The sequence below is a fragment of the Chionomys nivalis genome, chromosome 23, assembly GCF_950005125.1.
Source record: "Chionomys nivalis chromosome 23, mChiNiv1.1, whole genome shotgun sequence".
Classification (NCBI taxonomy): domain Eukaryota; kingdom Metazoa; phylum Chordata; class Mammalia; order Rodentia; family Cricetidae; genus Chionomys; species Chionomys nivalis.
The window spans coordinates 3,265,478-3,287,725 of record NC_080108.1 but is presented as its reverse complement, the minus strand read 5'-3'; the positions used below and the strand labels follow the sequence as shown (position 1 = coordinate 3,287,725).

Here is a 22,248-nt window from a genome sequence, read left to right as displayed (position 1 = left end):
TTATTTATAAATGCCTGCATGGGGCTGCAGAGATGGCTCAATGCTTAAGAGTGAATGCTGATCTTCTGCAGGGTCTGAGTTGCATTCCCAGCACCCACATCAGGTGCCTCCCAATCTCCTGAAACTCTAGCTCCAGAGATATTGAATGCTGCTGGTCCCTGCAGGCACGTGTACACATGTGCTCATAGCGTGTACAGATGAACACATATAGACATAATTTAATATAAATCTTAGAAGTGCCTGTGCTCTTGACCGTATTCTGGAAAAGGAGGCCGAGATCGAGAGAAGCGTCAAGCAGTCTTATTGGACCCTGGTGCCATACAGCTCTGCACCCTATCAAAGCCCCATGCCTGGTTGAGGGCTTTGGACAAGTCTCACTGACTCCCAAAATTTCTTCCGATGTAAAAGCAGGCAGTGTGGTATCCACGTCATGATGAACAGCATCATAGTGGTGTCTGCCTTGTCACCTGCCGCTCCCTCCCCTGTAGAAGTCATTCAGAGCCTCCCTGAGAAGGCTCTCCACATATCCTGGAGCACTAGGCATGCTGGGAGAAACACCTAAAGCTCTGGCTTCTCTCAGGAGCAGAGGGAGACAGCTACAGGTGATAAGGAAGGACACAGCCTAGCAAGCTGGCTGACAGGGTGGCTGAGAGAAAATCTCCGCACTGCCTGAGAGAACTGGATAATGTCTCCTCTAGGAGATGCTGGCTGGGTGGGGAGGAATGGGTCGGTGGGTCAGACTGTGATACCAGGACTATTCTGGACATGCATGGGCAGAGAATTCTGGGTAGGAGTTGGGGAGCCAGCTCCCACTCCTTTACACCCAGGAACTGGGCACAAAGCAGGCACTGACGTAGAAGGATACGAAAGGCTTCACAGATCACTGAGCATGCTCACACAGGCCTTGTGGCCTCTGACCAAACCCATCCAGTCCAGGGCCCCATATCTTTGGGGCGTCCTCTGAGACAGAACATCGTTAGAGAGGACAGAAGCCGGGACCCTGGACTAGGGGGAAAGTCCTCCTGTGTCCCGTGTCCGGCTCTGTGGTTCACTGGCTATTCAGTGTTCTTGCCTCAGGCCGTCTTGTCAGTGATAGAGCAGTTTCTAAGAAATCCGGTTTTATTAATGTCATGTGGTGATCATGCCCCTGCCAGTTACCATCATGAGTTAATGAGAAAGAAAAAATATGTCTGTAAATATCTGTATCTACCTATCAATATATAGATATTGATATAGAAATAGAGAACAAGTATAGATAGTTTGATGGATAAATGATAATGTTCTCCATTCACTTCTGAGTAAATAAACCTTGCAGGAAAAAAGAAAAGACGAGAGATGAAAGTCCTTAATCTCTCCCTTTGCTAATAACTGACCCGGAGCCGTGGCTTTGTCATAAGTTCTGAGGCAGGCTGAGGTGCTCGCTCTTGCTTTGTTGATGTGCAGAGACCACCGGAGGCCTTTGGCGACAGCTGTTTGCTCCGCTCAGCTCCTCTGAGCGCCTGCTTCCCAGGGGCCTTGACATGCTATGAACTCCTTCCCCAGGGCCATTCTGAACCTCATGAGTAAATGTGTCCGTGGTGGGAAGGGAGAGTCTGGGTCCTCCTTGGCTGCTGTTCTGGGGTAGGTGCCATGAGAGCCCGCTGCTGTGCCTTACCTTCTGTCTTTCTGGCCGCGAAGTCCCACATGGGAAGGTTCTGTCCCCGTGCAAGTGACAGTAAGCTGGTCTCTACATTGTGGGTCCAGTAAATGTTTGCAAGATTTTATCTGATTTGTTTCAGGCGGAGGCGAATATATCTTCATGAAATTATTTTTATTGCTTTGGCTAATTGTAAAAGTAGGGAAGTCTGTCTACACCTCAGATGATGCAGAAAAGTGAAAGGTCACTTTCTCGTGCAGTCTGTGTTCCAGAAACGACCACTGTTAGCGATTTGGTCCCCGGCCTTAAAAACAAATGCTCCTTATTCAGTGTTTACCTCCTAAGTGAGTAAATGACCCAGTGAGCAAGCTGCGGAGCCAGATCCTCAATGTGCCGTTGTAGACAAGCTCCCATCCCCTCAGTCAGTTACTCCATCCATGAGGTAAGGACACCTGCTGCGGTTCTGCTAGTTTTAAAAACAACAAACAAAGCTGGGCAGTAGGGATATAAGGCAGAGATGGAGCCCTTTGCTAACCCGAGAGGCCCTGGGCATCCCTACCGCCATACCGCACCCTCTGCCGCTGAGCTGAGGCTTGAGGCCACCCCGGGTAGGTCAAATGCTAAACCCCAGAAGGGTGGCTCTCCTGAGACTTCTCTCTGACTGTACTTGACACAGGCTGCTTCTCGAATGGCTGCTGGAGGGTGTCAGCGCAGAGGTTTCTCACTTTCCTTTGCTTTCCACAAGTGTCAGGAAGGAGCTGTCCCCTTGGAACCAGCCCCCTCAGGGCCCTGGTTGCCTTCTAGCTTTCCCCTGGAGTCTTTCCCAGCTGCTGTATCTGCTCCAGCAGGTGCTGGGACCTGGGTCTGTGTGGCCTCAGAGCTGCCCTGCCGAAATCCCCATGTAAAGTGCAGAGAGAAGCAAGGGGCACAGCTCATTGTCCCGGTGGCAGAGAAGAGAGAGGGTAAATCGCTCTTTCTGTCATCACAGCCCTAATCCTCCCCAGGGCACTCGTCCAGAAGTCTCTGGTGTGAATAGGGAAAGATTTCCCCGAAATATCAACCCGTCACAGTCCAGGCGCTCAGGAAGTGGTTAGGATTAAGGGGATGCTTGTCCTAACCCCATAGAAACGTCCAGAATCAACAGTGTTTCATCAATTGTGTTCAACTGCATTCTGAAGCCAGGGGGCTTTGGAAACTTAGAGGTAGGGCTTAAAGGGTCAGGAAATAAAGAGCCTTGAGAAGGCTGTGAAGAGCTTCTCAAAGCCTGGGTTGTGTTGGGGGAGGGCGAGAGAACATGTGTCTAACATACCTTCTGTATGCATGCATTTTCTTAGCACGCATTATCATCTTTGGTCTTGGATTTATTTGCATTTCACTTTTGGGGGAAACTGAGGCCCAGAGATAAGGGCAGTGACTTAATCATAGCCACCGTGGAAGACAAAGACTCCAAACCAAAGCTTGCTGCCTCCAGGGCTCTCTTTCCTTTGTCTTATTTCTAATGCCAGATCCAGGTCTTTCTGTATCCATAGTAAGACCAACTGAAGAGAAGGAATTCCACCAGAGCTGAATTGGATTTTTTTCTTTTGGAAGAATTCCGGGTTGTTTGGTTTCCGTTTGTCACCTCACAAACATTATGAAGTGCCCAGCACTGGGGCGCCCTCTTTATCTTAGGGAGGCATTGACTAGCCCTCTTATCTACCCTGTTTGGGTCTCATTGAACTAACAGGGGCCCAGAGAGGTGAGTCCTTTCGCTGCCTCGCTGAACCTCTAAGCAATAGGATCAGGTTTGAACCCCAGGCCTCTTTGAGACCATGGCACGGAATCTTTGTGGCCTGTTTCTATGAGGATCTCAAGGGTTCCATAGATGAATCAGACCAGGTATTTTTCAACCCAAAATTTGGTTGTGAAATTATTGCAAAATCTCCCAAAGCAAAACCCTACATGTGTCCTTGGCTCCCTCTGGCCCCAGACCCTTCCTACCTGGCCCTAGAAAATGCTTCTCTGGCCAGCAGCAAGATTGTTTAGCGTTTTCATTGCCTTGTTTGGGTCTTAGGCTGCTGGGATTGTTTTGTTTTGACTTCCAATCCAGCAGAGGACTGTTTATTTTTCTTTCTAAATGGGAAACACGGCTATGCATGCAAACTCCTTCCAAAAAGTGTTTTCTTAAAAAAAAAAAAAAGTCCAACTTCATTTAGAACCTATGCAGCATTCCCAGGGGAGCCTACTGGGTCCTTTCAAGTCAACTTGTGAAATCAGAAGGCAAAGCGATGCCTGTTTCTGAGGACAGAGAGACATGCCCAGCCAGATTGTTTTTCTTCTTTCCCTGTGAATTTCATGGCACTCATGGTGGTCACAGGACTTGGTTCTGCTTGCTTGACACATTCCTGGGCGAAAGGCTGCTGGGGGTGGGGAGTGTCAAGCACTCCCTCAATTCTGTCCACTGCTCCCCTCAACTCTTCTTGCATCAAAAGAAGCTTGTTGGTAAATACATCCTCGTGACACAAGCTGTGTGAGGAAGTCTGTTCAATCTCCTTTCTCTTGCTAGAAAGACAAGTGAAATCCTTCCTTGCTTCCTTCGTCCCCGATGACATGCTAAATGTCGCTGGATGTTCTCCCGAGAGATGAAGGTGAAGAGTGTTGTAAGCAGAGATCGTAGGAAATAAATGAACCCTCAGAACCGCAAGTCTCGCAGATTCCAGAGTAAATAGAGTACACGCCGTGTTCTTGTCCCATCACCAAGCACATCCCCATCTCCGCAGTAAAACATACAAATAGTTTATCTCGGTGGGAAGGGAGGGAAGGAGGGAAGGAAAGAAGGAGGGAGGAAGGAAAAAGGAAGACTCCAGGCCTCGTGTCTGTTCAAGGCAGATTTTGCAACCAAACAAGGTTGATTGGTCGGTTGCTTGGCTGGTATGGTTCCGTTTGGTTTGGTGCTTTGAGACATGGCCTTGCTATGTAGTCCAGGCTGACTTTGAACTTGTGACTCCCCCCACCAATGCCAACCTCCCAAGTATTAGGATTACAGGCATGACTACCCATGACCATCTTCATGCCCAGCTTCAAAGTGTATGAGCACGGCATGTGTGTGTGTGTATGTGCTAGCCCCACATATGACACGGGCGCATGCGCACTGAGCCACACGGGCCCAGCCTTGCAGATTCGCGGAGACAGAGATCGGCATTGGTGCAGTCAGGGTTCGCAGTTATGGTCCCTTTTCCTGTGTTTTGTGCTCTGCCAGGTGCTCCCTTAACTAGATCAGGGATCATCTCTGCCTCCCACCAGGCACAAACTATTATGCCCCCTAATTGGGGGCAGCAGGGACAGCCTCAACGGGGTCACTTCTATTTTATGTAGTTTACAAAGCTCTTTTTCATGTGTTACCTCGGGCAAACTCTGGTGACTGTAATCTAATTGCCACTTTGGCTTTCTAGGAGGTAAAGCGTCTCCTTGACCCTAGAAAACAAACAAGTCACACTTTGAATTAATGTAGCCCAATGTCTTGGGAGAACCCGGGTCCTCTAATTAGTCACTCACGTGACTAGAATGCAATTGCGGCCCCATTTCTTTTCCCTCGTTTCCCCAAATACAGTTGTATTAAAAAGTACAGAAATAGCACGTTTAGTGTGTGGCTTGACTGGATCTCAGGACTCCAAGGCCACCCATGAGGAGGCATGTCAGCCATGCGTCCTGACGTTTTCCGTCTGGAAACAGCCTGCTTTGTGTTCCTATTGCAATGTTAGCAGTGGGCCCTGTAGGGTCCTCATTTATAGCAGCCCACATCCGCACGTATCTCTGACACCTGTGTGCCCAGGCTGTTGGAAGAAGAGCCTGGAAAGAGACCAAGGAGAATCAGGGCATTAACATGGGCAAACCTCCCTTTCCTAAAGCTCCCATCCAGGCGCTCACTCTTAGATCTACAGAGCCTCCAGCGTGACTGAGCTTGGAGCTCCATGACACCGTGTGCTGGAGGTGAGGTGTACAGAAGGGCAGCTGTACGTCCATGTAGGATTGGCTGTACAACAGAAGGTCCGGCTTGTGAAACCATTGCCATCAGCAAAGCTTGCTGTCTGGTTACAAACCTCTGCCGAAACTCGAAGCTAGCGTGGATTCCACTGGTGTGGGGGCTACAAGCCAGGCCACCTGAACGGCTCTAACCCTCAGCCTGTCTCTGACCTTCTGCGCCGCCCTGCAGGAGTCTTGTCCTTTGAGTCCGGGCAGTAAAAGAACCGGACTCAAAGTTCTCCAGACCTTGTTTGCTTCTGTGTCCGCATCCCGGTGTGGACCCAGCATCGTGCCCACCTCCACTGATATTTATGTTCTGTTCCACTGCATCTTTCCCCAAACTTTCCTGATGTAACTGAATTTCTTCATTTTAAGAGGGAATTGTGTGCCACTGCCACCATATGGCAAGTGTATGGTTGGCCATAAATAGGAGCTAACAATGAAAGCGGGTTCTCATGTTCCGGTAAGAAGGTGCCCGCACTAGGCTGTGGAGCAAAGCTTTGCCTCCCGTTGTTAAACAGGGACATTGGCAGGTGTCTTTGGGTGCCTAGCGAGATGTCCTCCATGCAAAAGGATGAAAGAGGAAGCACTCCCCATGGGAGAACTACTTAATGATTGTTCTCACCAGACAGTGAGGTCATCCGCAGGGGAAGCAGCTCTGCAGCCTTTTCTAGGCCGCTGGCTGCCTGGGCATTTAGTGCCACCTCCAGAGCCTTCCCACCTTGAGAGTAAATGTCTCCGGCTGCTCCCAGCACCCAGCCTTCCTCCCTGTTCCTAAGCGTGGTCTTTGCAGACCATCTGTTCCCACCCTCCCCCACTTCCCTGGTCCTCTACCCTGTCATCAGGTCCGAGCTGGGTGCTTTGAGCTCAGTTGGATGCCCCATTACCGGCTAATGGCTCTCAATGTGGACCAGGAAACCATGCGGTTTCCTCTGGACTGCCATTATTTATGTAGGTGTTTGAGATTCAACAACTTAAAGAAAAAAAAAAAAAACAACTTTGCTTTACAAGGTTAGAAGAAGCAGAAATGGTATGATGTGGAACCAGGGTAGGGAAAGATGCTGGGATGTGTGGAATCTATTCAGCCTCTTCTTGGCCTAGGCAGGGGTCAGGACCTGGCCTGCTGGGATTTGGAGTCCAGAGTGCTAACTCTCAGGGTCAGGGAGCTAGGATAGATGCAAGGGGCTGGGGCCTAAGCTCCCAACTTGACACTATTCTTCTGTCAGAAGTTTCCTTTCGATTGCTTTGCCAGATTGCTGTGCAAATGAAGAACCCAGTGAATGTTGGCTTCTTTCTTGCCCTTCAGTGCCCCCAAAGTGTCCAGATATCCTGGAAAGAAGGCAAGGTCCTTCATTCCTTCCCCTCCAGACTTAGGAGAGTCACAGCAATTCGTAACTCTGCCTAGGAGTCCTCAGCTGCCCCGCCCCCCCCCCCCCACACACACACACACCGCCCTGGGTGACTTTCAGAGATTGCAGGTTGGGAGGTAAGAAGGGAGCCCAAGGCAGCAGCTAAGCAAACATAGCATGGGGGTCTTAGAAACATTACCTCGCTGCATTCCTGACCAGAGTCTCGGCACTGTTCCTGGTCCCCACCGGTCTGGCACTATGATGCCTTTTCCTTCTGGCCGGCGGCCTTCCCCCACGGAGTTGAAAGAAGAGGAAACTGGCTGGTAATTCATTTATGCCCCCTTCCCTCTCTGCTGGTAGATCACGTTTCCATAAATTAGCTCTGGAGAGCTGCGGCAACAGCTCATGATAATAGTACGTATATTTATACTTCCAGAAACGTCTCTGTCAGTGTCCCAGAAGACATTCTCCAAGATACACATCTGATGGCAGCAAGGCCATCTGTGGAATGGGACTGAGGACGGCAGCCTGTGGCCGGCTCAGAGGCAAAGCAGCCAGTAGTTCAGTGCGCCCCATGCCACTATTCTCCCTCTTATTTATTAGAAGCAAATGGGGGCATTTTCAGGGTACAGAGTCTATTGTGGGTATACTGAAGTGTGATCACCTGTCTCTTGTCACTGTCATAGCACTTCTCAGTGTATTCTTGCCCTCTGACTTGCTGCCCCCTTGCATCCCTCCCTTTTAAACCACAGCGATCCTTCCAAGGCCTCACTCCCCATGTGAAAGTCCAGGCCTTCTACCCAGCATTTACCTGTTTCTTAAAACATCATCCCCTAGGCCCAGCTATGCCCGCCCTGATTTGTAGCAATGCTGAGAGCAAAAGCCTTCCTACACTTCATCATGTTAACGTGAGATCTAGGGAGGGTCTCGGTTAACAAATGTGGAAAGAAAGAGCCTTGTTTACCCTTCAAAAGCAATTCAAGTGAGCCAATTATGATCAAGGACCTACTGTGCGCTAGGAGAAGAGCCCTCACTCGGCTTCCCCTTCCTACCCCCAGCCTCAGGAAGGTGGACTCAGATTTTAACAGCTCAGCCCTGAAGCAGGCAGTGAGGACATACAGATCCTCAAGGCTGGAGTGTGTAGCGTGGGAGGACCCCTGTATCGTCTACACTCTCACTGGTGGCTGGCCTGACCGTGGTGTATTGCATGTTCCTGACTTCACACTGGGGCCTCACCCACACAAGAGTCTCTTCCCGGTGTATGCTGTGGAGGGCTCTTTGCTAGATGCAAACTCCGTCTTCCAGGGCTTGACGTGGGGGAGGAGAAAAGCAGTACCCGCTGAAGGCAGGGTGCTACGCTGGACCCAGCTGGGCTTGAAGTCACATCCACATCGTGTAGCAGAAAAGTGGGTCCCATCATCAAGCGCCTTGGGGCATAGGTGCTGTGCTGGCTGTTCTGGCATTTCTGTCCGCATTGATTCCTCCAGGAGGTCAGAAGGCTCTAGAGCGGCAGATTTACCCTATGGCTTCATTATTATAGAAGCTGGGATTAGCGGACGATGGAGCCTCCGAGTTTCCTCCTTTCCCTAGTAGTAGAATGTGGTGTGAAATGGCAGCAAAGTACCTGGCCGGTGTCAAGATTGGAAATTCTCTGTTGTAGTCATTGTTCTGTTACCAGTGGAGTAGGCTAGCTAAGCCTTGGGACGATCCGGCAGTTTTCCCAGGATGACTCAGATAGCTGGTGGTGCGCTGCGTCCTCAGAGCGCCTGGCCTTTCAACCCAACTCTTCTTGCCCCACTAGGTTCCTTTGGTCATCTAACGGCCTTTGTCCTCCTTTCTTGACAGCCCCCCAGGAAGCCACAGGGTCTAGGGAAACCTCCAAAGCAGATCAGAGATTTCCTTTCTAGTCCCCACGCCTGAGGGGGAGGGCAAAGCCGTGTGTGCATTTTGATACCAAACCGCGGGGCGCTGATCAGAAGCCCACTGAATGGAAGTTGCTGAGTTGCACTCCAGTGCCTTCAGCTCTGAGACACCCCCCCCCCGTTGGGCCCCTGCGTGGGTGACAAGATGATGCATGAGGTCCGGCTGAGCTGCTTATTTGTCCGAGCTGGTGATGGCCTTTATCCTGAGGTGGGTTAATGGCAAGGGGGCAGTGGCCCCTTAAGGCCTGGACAATGGGCTGGCTTCTCAGGTCATCAAATCGCTCAGCAGCCTGGCTTCTGACACCCCCCCACCCTGCTTCCCAGAAGCCCTGCTCACCAGCCAGAAGTTGCTCTCAGCCCAGCAGGAGAAGCCCTGGGATAATGCACAGGCCACATCAAAGAGGACCCATGGTGACAAAGGTTGAGAAGGGATGGACACAGAGAGGATCATGATGTATCTTCACCCATCCTGCGAGGGGCCCACACTTAGCCGACCCAGACTCCATTCCAGCTGCTCCTTCTGCTGCAGTTTACAGGACTGCCTTCTCTCCTGGCAGCCATGGCCCTCCAGAATTCACCCAGTTCCTCCTTCCCTGAGCCAGTGAAATACGCCATTGGCCTTACTGGCCTTACAAGCTGCTTCAGTTACAGCAGCCCTTCCAAAGTCCCCAATATTAGCTTCTGGAAAAAGATCCTATTGAGTGAGTATTTTGAATATTAGGCTTTTTTCAAAGCAGAAAAACTATCGACTAAACTTACCCTGTGTATAAAGACTGGGAGCTGGGATTCCAAGCCTAGACTCCTCAGTCAGGACTTTGCCCTGACGTGTGTATTTAGTCCCTGGCTCCCTGGCTCCCTGGCTCCCTGGCTCACTGACTCACTGGCTCACTGGCTCACTGGCTCCCTGGCTCACTGGCCTACTGGCCACTGGCTCCCTGGCTTCCTGGCTCCCTGGCTCACTCGCTCACTCGCTTACTGGCTCACTGGCTTACCTGCTCACTGGCTCACCCGCTACTCATTCCACTAAGACGCCTGGTGTATTTACAGACTGCCAGATACTGAGTTAGACCCCACTCTCTAGGAGGAGCCTAAGCAGCAATGTCCAACCCTGCTAAGGGGTCAAGACATTGCTCCTCTCATTTGTTGAATCTTTAGGTTTTTATGTCCAACTATAGAGACATTAAAGAAGGGGAGAAAGGCAAATGTGAAATACCCATTGACCTTGGCATCTGGCTGGCTGCCGGAGACCATGAGCCTCTGAAAGAGTGGATGGCAAAAGGAGGAGAGCAGGGGGGCAGTCTGGATGACAGAGCTGGTCCTGTGTCACAGATTGCTTCCTAATTACAAAGGAAGGAACCACGTAGGGAACTAATTCTAACACGGACACAGTGCCTGCTAGAGCCCCATGGTGAAGCCGGCTGGAAGCAGGGTTGGAAGAAGCCCAGGGGCTGGATTTGGAACTCAGTGCTAGGGCACTTGCCTAGCGTGTGCACGGCCCAGGGTTCCATCCAACACTGCAAGAACAGAACAAGAAAAGAAAGGAAAGAAGAAGGAGAAAGGAAAGAACAAGAGCTAGGTTGAAGCAGCAGCCCGTCACACCACATGGGCTCACCAAAGGCGCTGAGCCTGAAGCAAGCAGAGGGCACAGCCAGCCTGCCCACAATGCCGGGCTGGCTAAAGAGCAGGAGGCTGGACTGTTTAGAATAGTGGTTTTCAACCTGTAGGCCAAGACCCCTGGGACCATATAGCAGATATTTATGTTATGATTCATAACGGTAGCAAAATAGCAGTTATGACGTAGCAATGAAAACAATTTTATGGCTGGGGATCACCACAACATGAGGAACTGTGTTCAGGGGCCACATCATGGGTTTAGGAAGGTAGGTGGCATGAAAAAGAGAAATCGTAGGTGTTTGGGTCATTGGGAAGCACCCCTAGATTTAGAGACACCAGCAAAATGCAACCAAATTTTACTTGGATATTGATCAGATCATAATTGATTCTTAAGCTATAAGAAAGATGTGGGATTCTTTAGATATGGCCTGTGTAGGCATTGTAGAGTCGTGGTTCACATGTGTAGGGCATCGTGGGGCCGCTGTTCACATGTGTAGAGCACCACGGGACTGTTGCTCATTTACTTAGCGATGCCGTGGTACTGAGGCTATGGGGCATCCTCGTTCCAGGCTGTGTGCAATGTACTGAAGCCTACAACTTGCTTTGAGAGAGAAAATAAAAGGTACATATAAATATAGATACCGCAGCATGGCACCGTATCAGCCGCGACAGATTTAGGTAAAGTACTTAGGGATGTTTTTGTACCATTTCAAATTTCCTCTGGGGTTGAGATTTTTCAGAATAAGACTAGAGATTGTGCGTGGGTTGCAAAGAGACTGGAGTTCAGAGAAGGGTTTCTGAAGACAGGTGAGACAGGCCCCTTTTGTAGAGAACACCCACTCTTCCCATCTCCTTCCCTCCTGGGATGCAGAACCGCTCTGACGCTTTCCAGAGGGACCCAAAGCTGGGTATTGTGATGAAAGGAGTCTGGCTGGGCACGGGGGGGGGGGGGGGGGGGCTGCAAGGCGCGATAGCTGGTAATAGGAACCACATTGTCAGGGGCGTAGGGAGCCTCGCCCCAGAACCAGCTCTCCTATGCCGAGGCAGGGCTGGAAGGAATTACGTGCGTTCATACTTGTTAAACTGCCTTGGCACCAGAAGTGAGCCTCATAACCCTGGCTTTACAGTGGCCGGGCCACAGTTAAACCAGGGTCAGCCCCGTCCCTGCACCCTCTCTGTCAGAAGTTTACGGCTGCAGCATAAAACAATTCAACACGAGCTGCAACATGAAAAACCTCTAGGCGGCAGAGGCCAGCGTTCCTTTGTGAAGTTTGCTAAGGAGGAAGCACTTGGGCATAAAGTCTTCTCTGTTCCCTTCTGCCTTCCCAGCCAGGCCCCTAGCACTCTGCTCTGTGCCCCTCCCCAACTTCAGCCCAGACCACAATCCAATCAAATGCAGAAACTGTGACATTCTGGGGTTGGGGGTGGGGAGGGGGGGTCTGCTGTGCCAGGGAGTCTTGTTTCTGAGTTGGATTTCTGCAGCTGTGTGGCCTTGGATAAGCTGGTTCCTCTCTTGGGCTTCAGCCTCAAAAATATTCAGTACACAGTTGCCCAACCTGTCCGGGTGCATGAGCTCAATATTGCCTTTCTGATAGCGTATGTCAGAAACAGAAATGGGCAAAACAGTTGTTTAAAACTTCTCGTTTTTATCTAAAAGCTAGTCAAAGGGGAAAAAAAACTTTATTTTTTTCACATTGATTTCCTTATCCATGTGTGTATATCCTATGAATGGGAACCTGGGTTATCAGGCTTGGCCACAGGTATGTTTCCTCAGTGAATGATCTCAGGTCTTACTAGAAGGGAAGTAATATGGAAAAATCACAGCAAAAAAATAATAATTTGATTTTATCCTTTGAAGACCTTTTGTGCTGAAAGAGACCTTGAAGCGTCACAGGCTTAGATTCAAACCCAGCTCTGTTACTTCTGATGGGATGGTACAGACGCGTCAGGAAGCCTTTCTGGGCTTCAGTGGCTTCATTGATGGAGCAGGGTATGTTATCACCAACCCAGAAGTGACTGCTTTATGAGAGACTCTAGCCCGGGCATTTGACCAACAGAGCCGCAATTAGTCCCAAATCTGAGAGAGACCAAAGTACCTGAGAGCCAGACCCATCTCTCCAGAGCTATTCATGGGCAGCAGGACTGGGAACATGGGAAGGCAGCTGATGTCCAGCTCTGCCCACAACCCCCCAAACCCATGATGAAGGCATGCTGGGATTGCCACCCTTTCGAAGGTGTACCTGAGCCGAATCCTTCAAGCTCTGGGGACTTGAAGGACTGGGAGGAGAGCGAGCAGAAGACACGTCCTTGTGTCGCTCCAAAGCAAGGCCACTGCTTCACATGGGGGAACGGATTCTTCTAAGCCCCTTTTTTTCTGGTGCAGGCTTCACACCGGGCAAGGAAGTGCACAGCGCAATGGAGTCAGTGCCTTGTTCATTTCCACACGGCTGCAACTGGGTGGGTTTGGAACAGGTTTGATGATTTCGCCCAAAGCCCGGCAACCTCAGCCCCTTCATCCCAAGTGATGAACGCTTCAGGCCCAGCTCTTCCTTACTAGAAAGTCTCTGGGTTCTCCAGATCTTCCCTTTTCCTTTTCCACACTAAAGGACCACGAGAGCCCCTGTCTCTGCTGGCTTCTGTGGGGCAAGGCACATAGCGGGGTGAGTGCTTGCTTACAAGGACCCGCACGGGAAGGTGGGCTCTACCAGCACATCCAATAAGACTTGTACCACAGGCACGTTTACACCTTTGTGCAGTAGGTGTCCACAGACGTTGTATGTAGACCAACATGTTAGTAAGATACTCAACAGACTGGGCGCTTAGTACAGAGGAGCATTTTCAATGCAGAGCAGGAGGTAGGAGGAACTGGCTCACCTTCTGTTAGTGTTCCCATCTGGGTATCTAGAGTTGTTGTTGCGTTTTGTTTGAGACAGGATCTTGTACATCCCAGGCTGGCCTCAAGCCGAGGATAGCTCTGAATCTCTGATCCTCTGGCAACCACCTACTGACTGCCAGGATTGCAGGTGTGCTTCATCGTGCCTAGTTTATCTGATCCTGGAAATCAAACCCAGAGTCCCGTGCTTGCTGGGCAAGTACTCTATCAATGGAGTCATCTCCTCAGGTCCTTGGGCATCTATATTCATGACTGTAGTTTTGACATTTAATATGGCTCCTGGGTTCTCCGGTTACTGAGATCATCCAATGCTCTATCCTATTTAGACTATCACCAGAGACCTAGGAAGGTTCCTGCTAAGGAAAAATAGAGTTTTGGGATCTGCCTTGAGAGTTTCCATTGCTCCAGACAGATAAGAATTTATGACTAGAAGTTAATTGATGTCACTTTGCTGAGTGTGAATTCCTCCCCTGGCACAGAGGTAGGACAGATGAACGTGGAAAGGGCATTGAACTTGTTTCCTGACCTCCCACAGGTGGGGTCAGTGTTTCCCCTTTAATCTCTTCACTACCCAAGTTAGGATTCCCCTGCTCACACCTACCCCAGGCCCTCATTGCCATACCAGGGTATCCTCTCCTGCTCTGTCTCATGATTTCCAAGAGTCGGGATGCTGTTTAGACCATCCCTAAAACTTCTGAAAAACAGCCTAGAAACCAGAATATGAAATCACAACCTTCCTTCAGGGCCCCTCCTGAGCCAGACTGAGGGCTGTTGCATACTCGCTGACCGAAGCCAGCTTCTGGATTGTCACCTGCAGTGTGCTCCTTAAGGGTACCTACATAAGCCTCATTCCTGGGGGCTAGAACTGGTACAATTGCTGGGCCAGGAATGCAGGATCTAAAAGAACCCTTGCATCAGGGTCTGAGGGGAACAGTTCATCTGGTGAAGGGTCTGGTGAACCCCTCGTTGCACTTGAGAGGCCACGAGCTTCCCAGCCTTCTAGGTTCCCTGGCAGAGGCTGCAGAGATTGTGCCCAGTGTTAACGCTGGAGCCAGCCAGAAAGTCTTCAGTTCACAGTTTCCCCCATGTGCGGCCATGTAGCGTCAGACACTTCATCTCCCTCTCCAAGCGGCGTTTTTTCTCTTTTGCACAATACGGATAATTATTCTTATGTGGAGTGAGAAGAGAGTCATTGACAAGAGGCATTTGGGAAAGATGGGCCAATCAAGGGGACCGTTGCCCACAAAGAGTGGGAGGAGTCCGGTCTTTGAGAGGCTGCCTCACCCTGCCATAGGTTTGAGCCCACCAACCCCTAAGATCCATGAGAGGCTTGGGGGAGTATTTGCCCTTGCACTAAAGGGATAACAGTTGGGGGCTTGGCCTAACAGGGCCCACAGTGTGTTCAGAGGAGCTAACTGCACTGCTCCGGTTCTCTCCATTTAAAGGGCCTCCTCCCCAAAGTCTCCCACCAGCATAGGATAAGAATAAAATAACTACATCACACAAGTGTCCCCGGGACCCAGTGAAGTCTATGTCTAAAAGCACGAGACCAGCGCACAGTAGGAGATCAGACAATGCCGATGCTGTCAGAAGACTAGTCTGCAGAAAGACAAGTCAGGAATGCAATCTGGGTTCTGTCACAGGCAGCTCCTGCTCACTTCAGGGACAGCTTTGTGAGGTGAGAATGACTTGGGCAGCCCCCGGGGAGAGCCTGCTCTGCGTTGCATGACACCTAGGGGTGGGCTCAGAAAGCCAATCCGGCCACGTTCCCACGTCTGCCTGCCTGGCATCTGCATCTAGCGGGCTCCTAGCTGGCTCCTTGCCAGCGCTTGCCTCCCTGCCTCCAGTGCTAGGACCAAGCTGCCTTCGGGTCACACCTGAACCCATGTCATCAAGACCCGCACAGAACAGCCCTTCCCTGTTTGCACACTCCTCTCACCCCACCCCCACGTCCCCTCTTTCACAACCTAGCTAAGTGCTGCGGGAGGCCCAGTCTGCAGTGTGGAGACCCTCCTTCCCATCCCTACTTTCTGACAATCAAGATCAGCAGGTCCCTTGTGCATGTTCCCCACTGGCACCTTTCCTTAGGGCTCCGAGGGCTGCCATGTGGCAGTCTGTGGTTTATCTTCACAGCAATTATAGGACAGACACTCGGGCTCCGTTTTAATAGGCGGAGCAACGGAAGGGCTCAAAACCCAGCCTGTTTGCCCAAAGTCAGGCGACTACCAGGAGACAGGTCCCCTATGTCAAGTGCCTGTTTGTCTCAGTACCGCTCAAGCAGAGAGCTCCGGAGTCACCGCCGTGGAGCGGAGCAACAGGCAGCCCAGCCACTCTGAGTGCAGGATGTTTATTCGTCCTCTCGGCTGACAAAGTGAGGCAATTTGTCAGGCTCTTGGGTAAAGTCTTCTGGGCACAGAGGCCGTGGCGAAGACAGCTCTTGGCTTTCACATAGAAAGGCTGGAGTCTGCTATTTTTGTGGTAGGCCCAGGACTAGAGACAGAAGCAAAAGCAGCTGTGGAGATCCGGGTAAGTGCTTGGCTTGTCAGAAAGATAATCTCCCAACACCTGTGTTCAGGAAACACAATCCAGGCCTCTGAGATGCACTTTAATCTGTCACCAGTATGTCCCCACAGTGACCTGCCCAAATGACTCCAAGCCTGCGGGGCTCAGGTTACAGGCCCATTCTCAGGGCCCTTGAGACCCAACAAAGCCTGCCTGTCCTTTGGAACTGCATCTCCCAGGAGGAATGTCAATAGGACGAGATATTGGGGGATGGGGGCATAAGGGACTTAGGTCTGAGCCAATAGTCTGCTGTTTTACCACGTGGTCATTCAAACTGTCCCCAGGAAGGAGAACCTTTCTCAGCCCAAGCATCCATCCTGTGATCGGGAGAGAGACCTATTTATACCTGGAGCCCAAAACACCTTGTCAGAGCTTCCAGATGACTGAAATGGTTGCAAAAGCAAAAACGGGGAAGACACCATGGGTGTCCAGCAATAGAAAGTGGATAGAAGAACACTGCTTTCTGTCCATTCAGCAATGTTTGGAGTAGCAATTAAAATTGTGGGGATTTGGTTTAGTTTGGTTTTGGTAGGTTGGTTTGTTGGGTTGTTTTTTCAGTTCTGGGAATTGAGTCTCGGGCCTATGCCAGGCAAGGGGTCTACCACTGAGCTGCATCCCCAGCACCTAAAATTATATTTAAATAGCAAAGATATAAAAATCCCCCTAGAAGACACTGGATAGAAGTGATATAGTGTACATGAACCTAATTTACTGAGTATATATATATCAGCAGGTCCCACAGCAGAGAGACCCATCCCTGGTTTTCTCCAAGGTCCTAAGGCTGATGGCTTTTGTTTTCTTCCTTGTACTTTTCTCCATCAAATAAGTTGTAGAGTTTCTATGGAACTACTCTGGGGTCCATAGAAAATTAATTTCTTCCAAAGTAATTCATTCCCCTTCTGCCCTACAACTGACAACCTAACCCCTGCGCTCCAAGGGCCCGTGGCTTAGCAGGAGCCGGTGGCCTGGCAAAGGTGCAAAGACCAGACAGTCAGGTAATGAAGCGCCTTGTTTGACAACAGCTGCAGGGATCACACAGGCAGGTTGGTTAAGAGTTACAGATTGCTCTGAGTGCCTCACGCATGCTAGCATCTAAACCCGCCTCCTCTGCTGGAGGTCGGTAGTGGTTAACCCGCTTTGCTTCCAGTTGCTATGGGTTGCTGTGGGGACCAAGAGAAGAATCAGAGAAACTGGACACTGGTCACTCAGACTGTGTTACCCAGGAGTTCTCCAAGCAGAGCAAGGAAAATGTTTCAGACAATGCCAGGGTCAGAGTAGCGGTGGGTGTGAACTAGCACCCTGCGCTGCCCGCACCTTATCGAGACTGGAAAGTCCACGGAGCTGTCTGCTAAAGTAGGCAGTCATGGTTTAAGTTTGCCTGTGGTTCTCTCGGGCAGCAGTAAGTCACCCCAGGCTCCACAACGGAGAGAGTAAACTGGCTGCTTAGCCCCAGGAAGAGCCCAGGCTCTGGAGCAAGGCACGCGTTCCTCTGGAGTCTGCCTGCTGCCTGGAAGCTCATCTCTCTCTGCTCACTCACTCTTTGCTGGGAGCAAGTTGGTGCAGCCACGTGGAAACCTGTCTGGGATGGGAGAAGGGTGTGCACCGAAATGTGTGTTCCACCCACACTGTGTAAACCGCGCTTATGATACAAGTCAGGCCCCGTACGCCTGACAAGGTGCCAGAGAGGCGAGACAGCCCTCTTTTTGCCATGTCTATGGGCAACCAGATGATGGCCTGCTGCCCTTGGCCCAAAGCTGCGGCAGCTACAGAGAAGATTGGGGTAGGCACTTGCTCACCGGGACTCCCTCGAGCTTCATCCTTCATCCTCAGGTACCTTTTTCAAAGAAGTAATGATAAATCGTGAGCGGTTTGGGCTGGTTCTTTCTTTTTTGCTTCTGGTTTTGGTTGTTTGTCTGTTTGAATGGTTACAACAAAATGGGACCCTCTGGGAGCCTCCGAACCTGTGCCTGTGGATCCGCGCTCCATGCCAGGTTCCAGGGGAGACACAAAGATAAAGACAGACACAGACCTGGACTTCAAGGCAGTTGATTCAGAGGTAGGAAATAAAGAGAACTCTTTGGAGCAAGCTGAACACTGTCACTGAGAGACAGTGGGCAAAAAGTACCAAAGAATTCTGTACTTTTTTAAAAACAGCTTTTAGGGGAGTGTAAGATTATTTCAAAATAAATAAATGTACTCCGAAACCGAGCGTGCCTGAGCAGGACCCAGAGGGCAGCATGGTGCCGAGAGGAGCCTAGGGCTGCTGCTACTTAGAGCGGGGTTAGGGAGCAGCTGGAACGTCGGGCTGGAGAATCCTTGCTTTCTTCTAGGATAGGGAGCAGTCATGGGAAGCTTCTTGCTAAAAGTAAAGTCGAGTAGATTCCCTGGTAGAAAAATCACTCAGTAGTCAGGGTGATGTCTGACCGCAGAGAGAGTCTTGGGGTAACTGGAATAAAGCAAGCAGGAGAGGATGCTCCAAGCGCAGTCCCAACGAGCTAACCCTGCTCCTGTTTACAGTGCTGCCCGTCTTAGGGGTTCCAGAGACACTTGAACTCTGGGAAGACTAAGGTCAAAGACATTCCTTGGTGCACGAGTTCCCGGGGGCATTAGCGTGTTAGATATATCCTCTGGTGTGTCTAAGCAGGAGAGAGTATATGCAGCGCTCCCCCTCTTGGGAGTGGGGGGCTGTTACTGGGGTACATGTATATGCATAAGAGTACATGTGCTTATGAAACTAAAGGCCAGCCTCTGCTGCCTTTCTGAGGGGCTCTCCACCTTTTTGTTTGGAGACAGAATCCCTTAGCGTGACCCCAGGACTTCCCATTTAGCTAAGCTGACTGGCTGGCTCCTATTGGACTCCAGGGTTCTAGCAATGGGGTTGTAAGAACATACCACCCTGCTGGGCTGTTTACCTGAGTCCTGGGGATGAAACCTCGCAAGCATGTGACAGAGCAATTCCCCCAGCCCTTACATCCTTGTTTACTATTGTACCCTGCTGAGAACTTCTCACAGGACCTGTATCCAGGGCAACTCCTTGCTGGCTTCTGTGACACAGTGACTTCTAAGTTCTGCAGACCTAAGCAGTGTGGGTCTCATTTCCGGATGGAGGGAGGACAACGTCCACAGGACTCCTTTCCTCTTCCTCTGGTCTCCGAGCCCCGAGATTCAGACATGCCTGGGGTCACTGTCCTTCATGACCAAACGCTCTTGTGCAGGTTGTGACCAACAGTGTCAGGGATGCTCTGGGCCACATTTCCAACCAAATTTAAAAAAAAAAAAAAAAAAACAGCAATGAAAAAGTAATCCCTGAAGTGAAGAAGGGAAGTGGTTTTGAAGGAGTCGTTTTTCTACTAAGTAAGTTCTGTAGTTAACACATCTTTTCGTTTGGTGAAATTATTCAGCCGTTTCCAGTTCCCGTCTCTCCCCATGTATGAACTCCATCTTGATTCATCTTGATTTTGACCCATGGGCTCTCATCGGTTGTGTGGCATCTCCTCGTCTCCACCTCTGTGCTCACTCTAGATGGAGCAGAGCGGTTATTGAAACCGCTCATGCTATGGGGTATGCGCATTTTAGTTCATCAAACCTACTGGTCTGACCGGCCTCCTGGCCTCTAGCGTTGTTTGACGTTAGCGGATGAGCTAACCTCTCAGAAGTTTGCTTTTCTGATCTTGAGACTGGGAAAGGCAGTCCCTGCCTCCCACAGCTAGTGTGGAATCCCGTGAGGCTCGTAGACTATACCCCCGACTAGTCGGAGAGATGATCTCTCGCCTGTGATCATCACGCACTCCCCACTCCACAGTCCCGCCACATGGCGTACCACGTGAGCGCAGGTGCACCTGTGCAGCCGCCATTAGCCTAATCAAGCCATCCACTACAGCGCTAATTGCAGCCTTTAAGATTTTTATTTATTCTCTCTCCTTCACCTTCCTTTCAATAAAAACCCTTAACTTGGCAATAATAATAAGCGGTCAACAACCCTGTGAGGAGGCCGTTATTGCTCTCCATCGATAAATGAGAAAAACATGGCTCAGAGTGAAGCTATATTAAGATTTCATTTTCCTTAGACTGCACCAGGAATGATAAGACCCCCGCTTGTCATCCACGCCCCTAGTTAACTCAACAGTCACGGGCATGTGCCGGGCGCCAGGCATTAACACACATTCCAGCCCTCCAGGAACTCACCTCCCAGCTGAAGGAGATGAACTGCCCACATGAAACCCGCAAGGCAGGCCTGCAACACCTCATTTATCCCTCGCCGGAGAATGAGCTGTTTGGTAAAGTGGATTTAACAGATGGCATCATTGAGCTTTAACTCAGAAGAACCTCAGAGATCGCACCGGATGTCCAACCCCACCATCCCAGGGGAGCGAGCGCTGCCTCCAGGTCACAGGATGACTGGCTAGATGTGGTCCCGTCTAACCGTAGTAGATGTAGATAGAGTTCAGCTCCTTTAACTCCCCAGACAGGATTTTAAAAAATATGTTCACAATTTTCTTGAAGTATGTACTTCTTTGGAATTTAAAGGTAGGAAATTCTTTGTCAAAGGGATGGCTCCTATCTAAACCTTTCCCACATGTGAACGTATATTTGTCCAAGTCCATGTTATGGTGCTGTACAAGGATGCAGTGATGCCTCTCAACTTTCTGAAGAAGGCGTGGGAGATTGTCCTGCGTGTTTCCGTGGACCAGATATCTGTCTTTCACCCAAGCTCCTTAGTGCTTAGTGTCCAGCACTCAGAACCATTCTTCTGTTTCATTTTTTGACACACATAACACTCACACACACACACACACATACACACCACACACACACATCACACACACAATTGATCAAAGCATGCCAACTCTGTAATTAAACACATTTGCAGGGCTCATTAGCTTCAGGCCGTGCATCTTATTTCTCTGAGTCCATCCCCTCACCTGTGAAGTGGGCCGAGTATAAGACCTGGCCTCACAGAGCCACTGTACAGGGGTTAAAGGGTCCCCAGAACTTAATAGGTGCTTAGCTCCCCTTTTCCCTTCCTGGCTTCCAAGGGTTCCAGAAGCCCTAAAAGTCCTATGCTTCCTTGCTCACAAAGTTCACAGAGATGCAAAAGCAGAATCAAAATGAAGGCGGGCCATGAGACACAATCCCCTCTGCATAGTAAATCAAAACTCCCTGGGCTCCCCAAACCAAAACAAAATAATCCACATAGAGTCTGTCTGCTCTCCCGGGAGAGTAAAGTAGGCTTTAACGCAAAACATAGTTCATATCATCCCCAGATCCCGGGCCATAGCACCTCATGAAAACTATTAACACATCTCCCACCGCCTACTTTATGAACTCTCATGGAAGCAGATCAGGTGAGCGTGCTCGAAGTAATGGCTGGAGTGTGCGAAATCTGACCTCCTGGGAAGCAATTGTGTGTACGCCACCTTGGGAAGCAGGCAGGGAGAGCTCATGGGATGTGCCCAAGCCGTCGCCACTGAGCTGCCATAGCACGAGGGGGGAGGGGGAGAAGCCCTCTAGCTCTTCTAGTTCAAGTCCCAGATGGTAGAAACAATGGAGGCCTAGGGAGTCCTTAACAGCACAGGTCCCGGAGGACTCCTGATTTACCAGGAATCCCATGTTTATCATATAACAAAGCAACGAGGGACAGAACTAGGGACTCTTAGGGGCTAATGTGGGCACCTTCTTTTTAGGGCTCGGTTTCCTGTTTTCAAATCATATGTGGATGAGCCTGGGGAGAAGTACCTAATGGCTCTTTGTGCTGGGGCTCCCCCAGCAGCATACCCTTAGCTCCCCTTTCCAAGTCTGGATCTATCCTGAGGAGCAGTGCTGGGCTCCCTTCACTGACGGAAATTCTGCCCTGTGCCTTGCCTAAGTGATGACCGTCTTTTTTTCTTCCTAGGAGTATTTCACAGGGACAGAATGGAGGTCTAATCCTTACTGTGCATGGTGGTGCTAGGGGCCCAGGAAGCAAATCCCATCCCCTCCCCTTTTCCTGAGAAGGGGTTTTAAACTCCAGCCTGCAGTTGGTGGGTGGCCCTGGTCTCCTCATCAGCTCATCCAGGGTGTGGGAACTCACCTGTGTGCTTCCTGTGGTTCACAGAGAGGCATCCCTACTCTGTGCTACTGGACAGAGGCCCATGGGCACCGGACCATACCCAGTCTGCCCCTGGCACCTCAGGAGCCAGCTGCATCTGTCACCCTCTGCGCCCCAGCTTGCTCAGTATCTCCCTGGCCTCTGAGACATAAACTGAACAAATTCACTGCCCTGCTCTCAGG

The 22,248-nt window shown here is 50.5% G+C and overlaps 1 protein-coding gene across 1 annotated transcript in view; it reads left to right on the top strand.

Moving 5' to 3' along the window:
- Positions 1 to 22,248, top strand: part of Tenm4 (teneurin transmembrane protein 4) — a 664,092-nt gene that overhangs the window by 419,535 nt on the left and 222,309 nt on the right.